General features: G+C 34.1%; 1 pseudogene; it reads right to left on the bottom strand.

The window, feature by feature from the left end:
* Positions 1 to 9,065: 9,065 nt before the first annotated feature.
* LOC112658734 (ras-related C3 botulinum toxin substrate 1-like) lies at positions 9,066 to 11,393 on the bottom strand (annotated as a pseudogene).
* Between the last annotated feature and the right edge of the window lie 222 nt (positions 11,394 to 11,615).

The raw sequence follows: 11,615 nt of genomic DNA, 5'->3' as shown, positions 1-11,615 counted from the left end.
TACCAAAGGCATGACCCATGTGAGGAATAATAAGCTGGACATCATTAAAGTTTAAAACTCCTGCTCTATGAAAATCACAAAAGAATGAGTAGAGAAATCACAGATTGGAAGCAAAATATTTGAAAATGACACATATAGGAGTTCCTAGATGGCTTGGTAAGTTGAGAATCCAGCTCTTGATTTTGGCTCAAGCCATTATCTCAGGGTTGTGAGATGTACCCCTGAGCCTCAGACTCCACATTGGGCATAGAGCCTGCTTAATATTCTCTCTCTCTCTCTCTCTCATTTTCTCATTCTCTCCCTCAGCTCACCTTACCCTCTATTAAAAAAAAAGAAAAGAAAAAGAAAAGAGAAAATCACACGTCTATAAAAGTCTGCGTTTCAAAAAACTCTTAAAACAAGAAAATAAACACTCTAATTTAAAAATGAACCAAAGACTTCAACAGACACTCCAGGAAAGAAGATACACATGTGACAAACAAATGAAAAGATATTCCACATGATATGTCATCAGAAAAATAGTTATAAAATAAATAAATAAACAATTGGATAGCACTACACACCTTTTAGAACAATTGAAATCTGGAAAATGGACAATAGCAAATATTCAAGAAATTGTGGAGAAACAAGAACTGTCATTCATTGCTGGTGAGAATGCAAAATGTTATAGCTGTTTTGGAAGACTGTTCTATAGTTGTTGTTTTTTAAATATTTTCTATTTATTTATTCATGAGACACACAGAGAGAAGCAGAGACACGGGCAGAGGAAGAAGCAGGCTCCATGCAGGAAGCCTGATGTGGAGCTCGATCCTGGGACTTCAGGATCACGCCCTGGGCTGAAGGTGGGCGCTCAACTGCTGAGCCACTGAGCCACTCGGGCATCCCTCCATTCTGTTTCATTCATTTATGACTATATCCCTCCACCAATATCACTGTCTTTATTACTGTAGCTATGTGTTGGTTTGAAACCAAGTTGACTGACTTCTCCCATTTTAGTTTTATTTTTTAAAATTGCTTCGTTCATTCTTGTTCCTTGTCTTTCCATAGAGACTTTAGGATAATATTGGCTATATCTATAAAACAGTTTCTGAAATGTTGTCAGGAATTGCATTAAACCTGTATATCAATTATAGATGAAGTTAAAAGTCATCTCCAAATCAATCAATATCTGTTATGACAAATATTTGAACAGTGTAAAAATCTGACTTTTATTTTGGTGATGCATATCTGTTTCTTTCATTAAATTAAAAAGTACTTCAGGGAAGGCAATCTTCCAAAATTCATTCATATGTTTTTGAGATCTAGCTTGTGTGTGTGTAAGAGAAGATATTCAATACACCTTTTTTAATAAGTTGTATCATTAGTGTTATTAACTTTATCAGATTACACTACACTCTAAAAGTTTATTTTCCAGAACATTATTCATTACTCAAAATAATACCAATCCTTTAAAACTTAATTCATCCCCCTTTCTTCCATGTATTACCTTTAGTGGTTCAGTCTTATTATCTGATAGTTAATTGCATGAAATCATCCAAACTTATTTTAAGTTTTGTTTTTCATGTGTAGATTTTGAACAGAATTCCTGATCATTATACTTGCCTAGAAATTTTGTATATGTTAACAGATCAGATTCTTTTAAGAGATAACTGGGAATCAAATCCACTGCATTTTTTTCTCTCCATGTAAAACCTAACATTACAACACACTGTCCAGCATTTATTTTTCTCCATACATTTTTCGAGACAGAGTATTTTGTAATGTTATCCACTCATTTTTGTAAAAGATTTTATTTTATTTCCTTATGAGAGTGGCACACACACACAGAGGCGGAGACACAGGCAGAAGGAGAAGCAGGTTCCATGCAGGGAGCCCAACGTGGGACTCCATCCCGGGTCTCCAGGATCACGCCCTGGTCTGAAGGTGGAGCTAACCCACTGAGCCACCCGGGCTGCCCTCCAATCATTTTTTTCACCAGTTCAAAAACCACCCATTAACCACACATAAATAAAAGTGTTCTTTTATATTTTTAGTGTGTATTACATATTGCCATATGAAACTTCTTTGATCATTAATAACACTCCTGTCTTCTCACATGTGAATTCTTCTAAATCCCTTACGTAAATTCTTTTCTGATAAAACTTACCTGATTGCCTTTAGCTTTTGAATAATATTCAATTTCTTATATCAATTAATGGGGGATTAAGTCTACAGTTTTTTCGACAGTGTTTTTATTGCTATTTAACCACTACTTAAATACTAAGTTTTCTCTTTGTGTGTGTGTATGTGTGTGTGTGTGTGTATTTTGGACTTTTTTTGACTTGTTTTGTTTTCTAATTTTTTTTTATGTACTTTGCTTTTCCTCCCAGGTGTGGATTCCTAGAAATTTACAGTACATAGCATATTATAAATACAAGTTTGTAATTTGATTTCAGTAATATTTTTACCCTGAAAGCACACTAAATGGTCAGTTGTGCCCCAAAGGCTGTAGTTTCAAAGTCAAACAACTGTTCAGGGCATTTTTATTGTATTGAATATTCACATGATCATATGATGACAAATAAATAAACTCTATGGTGGTCGTATGTCTTTATTCAAATGTTTGCTACATAATTCTTATTATCCCTTAACTGTGTTAATTTAACCTTTTCCTTATGAATATATATTCATATATACTACTATCCTAAAAGAACAGGGTTACAGCATCTGAAGCTTTAAAATACAGTTAAAAATCTCAATGTTGAGTTTTTTTCTTCTAAAATAAATGTATTATCATGAATAACATTTAATATATGTTCAATCACATGTGATATTAATATTCCAACTGTTGAGTTTGTTCATTAATTTTTCAGACAATATTCTGCCTACATTTCTAGACCACATGCTCAATTTTAACAAATCTTGATAGTATGGGAGACTGTCACAGTCATGACACCAGACTAGACTAATTTGCATCGCCAATGGGGTCTCAATGCTCTGGTAGTCTGATTGTCTTTGATCAAATTTCAGTAATCATTCTGTGCTTCTGTGCAGTGTATCTTACTGGCTTCAGTAAACATTTTGTATCTCACTGGCTTCCATTTATCTCCTGAGCATGATTTTAGTTAGAGGGCAAGCCTTAGGGAAAGAGCTTTGTAAGATCCTTTAAGGAACAAATTGTCTTTCTGCTTTGGCAGCAGTTAACTTGTCCTAGTCTAATCCTAACAACATTGGTAGTCATACTTTTCTGAAAGTTGTGTGAGAATTTACATCATGTCTGTTTTAGCTTAATCTTATTGTTTGTCATCCCTCTAGGTTAGTGTGGGTCCCGAGTGATTTGAGAAAATTGAAATAGTGAAATAATACCAATTGAAAAATGATTTCTACTTATAGAGTATTAATCTGTGGAGTTCAAACTCATTAATCTAGATCACCTCCCTTTGAGAGAGCAGGAAACATGTATGACAACGTAACTGAGAGGTCAGTTTACAAAAAAAAAGTGATATTAAAGAACTTTAAGGTTACATAATAAATCAAAGGGGAGTTAGAAAATCTGCTAAACTTCTATTATGCTTAACAAGGCACTTTTCAAAGCCAAATGAAATTATTTGGTTTAAAATGCCCTACTAACCCGGAGCAGAAATATTCAGAAATTAAACACAATAATACTCATATATAGAGAAAAAATTATATTAAGGAGAAATTTTATTTTTTCCCCATTCCACTTAAACTCTTCGGTTACAACTAATAGAACTCATTCCAAGAATATAATCAGGCTCTATGTGATTTTACCCCTTTTATTTCTTGTTCAGATGTTACTCTTTAGAGACTTAGAAAAATAGATACTGAGGAAGGATGGCATTTGTTACTGTGGCAGCTGTGACCATTTGGATAGCAGGAAAGACATTTGTTAAAACAGAAGTATTTCTAACTTGGCAGGTGAGTCTTTCATAACAGCAATGGAACCTTATAGCATATTGGGACAGTGATGATAATATCATTGTCTATAGTGTTTTATATAAATGTCCCATTACAATAGAGGAACAAATATATGGAAGATTCTTGTGGAATATAAAAAATAAATCTAATATCAAATTTTATAGGCCATAGCATTGAGAATATAAACAGTGTTCTTGTTCTTGGAAGGTAAGTAACCTGATTAAACAAATGTAACTATTTTGTTGGGGAAATTCATTGCCCAACACAAATGTGATATCAAGTACCATGGTTTTAATGAAAAAAGAAACTACTGTAATAAAAAGGAAATGAGGAATTTTAAGTATCTTAGAGAATGAGACAATCATTAAGCAAGGAACAACTTGAGAGAAAAGTCCCATTGATGGCAAATTCAAGACAAGATTTGATAATCAACAATGTCTAAAATAACTGTGGGGTTTTTTTTGTCTGTTTTTCATTTCTTTAGAATTGTTTACTGTGTTGTATGTCTGGTGTCAAACTTCTACAAGGACAATAAAAATTCTAGTTAAATTATACTAATCACTTAAGGTTTCTTTAAAAATTAAAAGAGGCTTTGAGTTTTGTGTCCAATAGCACACACTGTAGTATAAGACACAGAGAATATGTAGAAGATATACTAGAGATATATTTTAAGGTTTTAAAAAATATAAAAGCACTTTAAAGAAAACACTTTATGTTATACTGGTTTTCAACAGTAAATTTATCATGTTTTCTAATTTAACTTTATAGGTAGAACAAGTACATTTGAAATATCAGTTTCACTGCCTAAACCTAAAATGTTTTTTCAAATTTACATTCATCAATTAATCTCAATAATAGTACAGTTGAAAATAATCTAAAATTTGAAATATTTTATCCTTTTAAAAGGTTACTGACATCCAGTTATAATTATGAAGGTTAAAAAATAGTTTTGTGTGGTATGGCTGAAATGCATTAATATATGCATGAGGTTAGTTAAGGGAGAACAATAGAAAATGGAAGTGTTCAGTGAATGAAAGTGGCTTTGTGTTTGTGTGTGGGAAAGAGGGTTGTGTAGAATATCCATATATTTATTATAGGTATTTAGGTATTTATTTTTGTAGTTATTTAAATTATTTCTCATATTTCACATTACTACCTAATTATTTTAAAGGTAGTAAAAATGCCAAAAATTTTATTGGTGACTAGAAACTAAAATTGCTTGTTTTTAATTATTTGTTTCCTTAAAACAATATGTAGTGATGACTATTTATGTTAAATGCTGTATTCTGAGTAGAAATATTATAAATATCAGCTTTGTGTTTCTTATATTTAGACAATTTAAAAGAAAGAAATTCATAATAGAGAAGTTAGAAAAATATATATCTTAGTATTTTTATCATCTCAATGAATAAAAAGTAACGTGAAGCACATTTAAGATTGGAAGAGCAAATACTTTCGACAGGTGCATGGATTTCATGGAGTATAGAGGGTATTCAAACTCTCCTTCTCTGCTGGTGGCTGCCAGATAGCTGTGATTTTTGGCCTCTTTATAGAATTAAACAAGATTACCCAGCTGGCTAATAATTAACTGGTAGGATAGTGCTTTTCATCCTTTTTATGGAGCATTGTCCATTCCTCCCTTTATAGTTTTCTTAATCCTGGATTTGTTTGCATACATGTAGTTGAGAAAAGTTTTTAAAATATTGAACTCTAGAAATAAAAAAAATTAGTTTATTCAATTTTAGCCTGACAAAAGACTCCTGACGTTGTGTCTCAGGGTACTTGGTTTTTCTGTTTTTTAATGTCATTATAACACGTGTTAAAAATAGATAATTTACCTAAGGTATGAAGATGTGAAGGGTCATATTAATTAGTCATATTTTTAGCAAATAAAGAAGTGTCAAGTATTTTTATGTTAATGCCAGCTTTCTAGATCTATAGCTGGAAGACAGGACATGCTGTCCCAAGTGGTATGGGCTCCAGCTTTTTCTCCCCATTTTAACTAAAGATGCTTCTCTTGGATTAGTTTTTTTTTAACGTTTTTTTAAATTTTTATTTATTTATGATAGTCACACAGAGAGAGAGAGAGAGGCAGAGACATAGGCAGAGGGAGAAGCAGGCTCCATGCACCGGGAGCCCGATGTGGGATTCGATCCCGGGTCTCCAGGATCGCGCCCCGGGCCAAAGGCAGGCGCTAAACCGCTGCGCCACCCAGGGATCCCTGGATTAGTTTTATAACAATTTTCTAAGCAAGCTTTTAGGTGAAGACATATCTTGTAAATTAAAAATAAAGGTTGAAAATAAAAGCACTATGGCAAACAGGTTATTATGTCCTATAGTCTATAGAGGACAGGCTGAAGAATGAGATTCTTAGGTTCTAATTATGGCTCTAACATATGTGTGTGTGTGTGTAATAACTTTATATTAACTATATTTAAGTATATTATATATATATATATATATATATATATATATATATATATATAATGGGTGATTCACTTAACCTCTCTGTACATCAGTTTTCTCACCTGTAAAAGAAAGAAGATAATAACATTACTACCAACTTCATAGAGTTGAGAATTAAATGTAATACTTGTACCTTAGAAAAACATTTATGATGACAAAGAAACAAATTGATAAAACTTAGACATTATTAACATTTTTATGGTCATTACCTTTATATTTTTATCATTATACTTGTTGGTTCTTATATCTCTTCTTATAATGACACAGGAGTAGATGTTTAATTTAAATTGGAGGTTGCATAAAGAGCAGAGGTAGTAGGTAGGACTGTTCACAAAATTTCTGGTTTTACCTCTAGGTAGCTGGAAGGACTTCACATTCTTGCTCTTGTAGTTAGGAAGTGCCATGAACCTTTTTTGGTCAAGGAAATAAGCATGTCACTTTCAGATAGAAACTTTAACAATCAATGCGCAATTTACTATGTCTCCTCCCTGTGCCTTGGTGATTGTGAAAGCAAGTGCTGAAACTGAGCTTCCATCAGCCTCAGTGTCTATAATGAGCAGAGACCTTGTTACCACCCTGCGTGGAAACTGCAACAAAAATAAGTAACTTTTTGTGGTTTTAAGCTGAGAATTTGAGGTTAGTTTATCATCATCACATAAATTAACCTATTTTAACTTATGCAGGAGTTAAGTATTAGTATTCCTTTCCTTTTTTTCTCAACTTATTCAACAGTACAATATCTTGTCAAGTAAATGAAAGAAATATCTTTATTGAAATAGTTGTTCATTCTTGTGAAAACATGTGAATTCCACAAACTGTACTATCTTCAATCAAAGGATTATTTTCACCTTGTGTTTGACATTTTAATATCGGTTGACTGTTGCTTAATCCTGTTTCTTTCATTTCATCCCATCATGAATCTACCCTATAGAGCTGCTTTCACTGGGGAATTTATAGGTTATTGCAGTAGTGTTTCACTATAAAAGCACACTTTGACATTTATTTCCTTGGAAATGACAATGAATGAACAATTGTTTAGTTGATTATTATGAAAATTTTGTTTTCTTGGTATTAATTACAAAAAGTTGGAAATGTTTTTGTCTTAAAAAGATGTAGTTTCATTTTTATTTTTTTAAGTACTCAATTAAGATTTTAGAAAACACCAAGGTTTAGAGGATTCAGAAGAATCAAGGGAGGGGTGTACCGAAAGCTCTGGGAAAGAAAAGAAGGCTTTGAGAAAAGATAGTGACTCTCAGAAAATTTATTGATGCAGCTTTCTAAAACCTTATAGGTTTTTGTGCTACTCTGTACACACAGGGGACCAATAGATGCTGCTTACATGAAAGTATGTTGGGGCAAAGGTGGCAAAGGCAACAGAACACCATTTGTGAAATGAAAATTTTCTACTGGAGGTATTGTGAAGGTCAAATAATATACTTTCTGTGCTACCAGCTAATATTTTAATAGGGTTCAAATATTTAGTTTCTGCCTTTGATTACGATTTCCCTGAATATAAAATATGTATCTTTGTCACTGTTGTTTTCTAATTTCATAGAAGAACATTTAGCATATATTAGAAAAATAGTAAAATTTTAGTAAATAAATAAAGGATTTGCCATTTAAGATCTAAACAAAGGAGAGCTAAAATACACATAAGGAGTTCCTTAATTAAGAAGGATATTTACTAAATTAAGTTTAGTAAAATATTCTAGCCTGAAATTTATAAAAATGTAATAATAGGAAGTTAATTTGAGTATGTAGATTTTCATATAGAAACCAAAAATATGTCAAGGTCATTGAATTATTTTATTTTGACGATCTTGTACTGTTTTAAAAATAAACACATATGTTTAATTATTCTTTCTGCTCATGAGCTTCTGATCATTTCTTGCTTATTATGCTCATGAAAGAGACTGTAGGGAACTTATGGCTATGGATGAATAAGTTACTCCCCAAAAAGTAGCTATCAAATGAGCATGATTAAAACAACCATTTCAAGACTTTGGCAATTTACCAAACAATCTGAAAAGCATTTATATTTGAAAATAATTGAACTTGAGGCAAGAAAAATAAGAATCTTTCAGGTCTAGAGCTGATCCCACCTTCCCACTCCCAACATGGGCAATGTAAAAGTTCTAGGCAAGGTAGGTCATGAGGTCCTGTAGATTCTTTGCCATGGACAAAAGGCCTCATTATTTCCTGAGAAAATTATATTTTGGAAGTAGCATGTGAGGCATAGACATTGTCTTGCTCCACTAATCAGATGTTGCATTTAGGTTTGGGCAAACATATTCCTAGCATTCTTCTGCAGTAGAATCAAAAATGCCTTCCTGGAGAGTAGACCAAGGCCCTGAGCTATTTAAACTCCTGTCACATCATGAGCTTGTGAATATAGACATAGGACTCTCAAAAAGGTCCAGTAGCAAGTAAAGGCCAGGACAACTATGTAAATGACTTAAACATTGAATGTTCTTTTTTACCCACACACACAACATATAAGTCTTACTGGCTTCAGGCCCCCCCTCCCCCTTTTTTTTTTTTTTTTTTTTGGCTCAAAATGGTTTTATGGAAAAACTAATCTATAACAAAAATTTGTCATAGACTGTGAAGGTTCCATCATTTTTTAACAAAGTGTACCAAAATTTTCAAGAGGGACAGGGCAGGAGAGGGGACCCAGACATTTACAACAGCAGGAATTTTCTCTTCCTCTTCTTGATGGGAACGGAGCAGAGAACTGCTCAATTAGCTTCATCAAACACTGTCTTGAGGCTTTGCTGTTTGAGAGTTGAGCATTCCAGATATTTTACAGCAGTGATCTTAGCCATCACCAAACCCTGTAGGTAGGTGATAGGAGTCAACTTTTTCTCCTTCAGTTTTTCAATCATGTCTTTTTCATCTGAGATCAAGTTTAGCCCTCACCAGGATGATGGGGGTACTGGGACAGTGGTGGTAACACTTAGGGTATTACTTTCCTTGAACATTTTCAAAAGTTGCAGGAGTCACAAGAGAAAAACAAATTAAGAATACATCAGTTAAAAGAATAATCTGTTTAAATGGAAAAACATTCTATGCTCATGGACTGGAAGAACAAAGATTGTTAAAACTACTCTACTATCCAGATCAGTTTACACATTTAATACAATCTCTATCAAAATACCATCAGCAGAGATCCCTGGGTGGCGCAGGGGTTTAGCGCCTGCTTTTGGTCCAGGGCGCGATCCTGGAGACTCGGGATCGAGTCCCACGTCGGGATCCCGGTGTATGGAGCCTGCTTCTCCCTTTGCCTATGTCTCTGCCTCTCTCTCTCTCTGTGTGTGTGTGACTATCATAAATAAATAAAAATTAAAAAAAATACCATCAGCAGTTTTTACAGAGCTAGAACAAATAATTTTCAAATTTGTATAGAACAACAAAAGACCTCGAATAACCAAAGCAATCTTTTTTTTCTTTATTTTTTTTAATATTCTTTTCTTTATTTATTTATGATAGTCACAGAGAGAGAGAGAGAGAGAGAGAGAGAGAGAGAGAGGCAGAGACATAGGCAGAGAGAGAAGCAGGCTTCATGCACTGGGAGCCTGAGGTGGGATTCCATCCTGGGTCTCCAGGATCTTGCCCTGGGCCAAAGGCAGGCACCAAACCACTGCACCACCCAGGGATCCCCTAACCAGAGCAATCTTGAAAAAGAAAGGCAAAGCTGTAGATTAGAGCTATGCTACAAAGCTGTAGTCATCAAGACAGTATGGTACTGGCATAAAAACAGACCACAGATCAATGGAAAAGAATAGAAAACCCAGAAACTATATGGTCAACTAATCTTCAACAAGTAAGAAAGAGTATCCAGTGGAAAAAAATAGTCTCTTCAACAAATGGCTTTGGGAAAACTGCATAGTAACATGCAGGAAAATGAAACTGGACCACTTTCTTACACCACACACAAAAATAAATTCCAAATGGGTGAAAAATCTAAATGTAAGACAGTACACCAGCAAAATCCTAGAGGAGAGCATAGGCAGCAATCTCTTCACCTCTGTCACAGCAACTTCTTACTAGACACATCTCCAGAGCCAAAAGAAACAAAAACAAAAATGAATTATTGGGACTGCATCAAGATAAAAAGCTTCTGTACAGAGAAAGAAACAAAACTAAAAGGCAACCTATGGAATAGGAGAAGATATTTGCAAATGGCACATCTGATAAGGAGTTTGTATCTAAAATCTATAAAGAAATCAAACTAAACACCCAAGAAAACAAGTAATCCAGTTAAGAAATGAGCAGAAAACATGAACAGACATTTTTTCCAAGGAAGACATACAGATAGCTAAGACATACAGATAGGATAACTGAGCCACTCAGGTATCCTACACAATGAACATTACTCCACCATCAAAAATAATAAAATCTTGCCATGTGCAACAACATAGATGGAACTAAACTGTATTAGGCTAAGTGTGAAATAAGTCAGTTAGAGAAAGACAAATACTACATGGTTTCACTCATATATGAAATTTAAGAAACAAAACAGATTAACATAGGGGAAAGGGTAAAAAAAGGGAGAGAGAGTGAGACAAACCATAAGACACTTACCTTCAGAGAACAAACTGAGGACTGCTGGAGGGGAGGTAGGCCAGGAAAAGGCTAAATGGGTGATGGGTATTAAGGAGGAAATTTGTTGTGATGCTCAATGGGTATTACATGTAAATGAAGAATCTCTAAATTCTACTCCTGAAACCAATATTACACTATGTGTTAACTAACTAGAATTTAGATAAAAACATTAAAAATACATCTGTTTGCAGATAGGTTAGAGGATGTAATCTCTCATAATCTTCTTGTCCAGCTGTATCTGATAAACCCAGATTCACCAGTTTTCCATCTACCATAATATTGACAAGTATATACCTAAGCAGTGGGGACATATTAACCAGGAAATGCAGTGGTTATGTAACTGATCAGTAGAAAAGTTTTACCTATGATCCATCTCCTACCACCACACATCTGATGGCCTGCATCTGGGTGCTGAGGCAAGAGGCAGTGGGCTGCAGATGGTGAGGTATGGGGTGGCTGGCTCTGTCTATACTGCCTCACCTCCTGGAGAAAATGGAGCCAGCAGTGGCCACTACCTAAAGCTAGGAAAAAGTGCCAGCTCTAAATATTTAAATACAATCTCTCTCAAATCATTCAGTGACTGCTAATCTATGGACATAAAGGTCAATTATCTAAAACTAGGCTTG

This window comes from Canis lupus, chromosome 12, assembly GCF_003254725.2.
Source record: "Canis lupus dingo isolate Sandy chromosome 12, ASM325472v2, whole genome shotgun sequence".
Classification (NCBI taxonomy): Eukaryota; Metazoa; Chordata; class Mammalia; order Carnivora; family Canidae; genus Canis; species Canis lupus.
The sequence above is the reverse complement of the archived record's forward strand: the minus strand, read 5'-3'. Positions and strand labels throughout refer to the sequence as shown.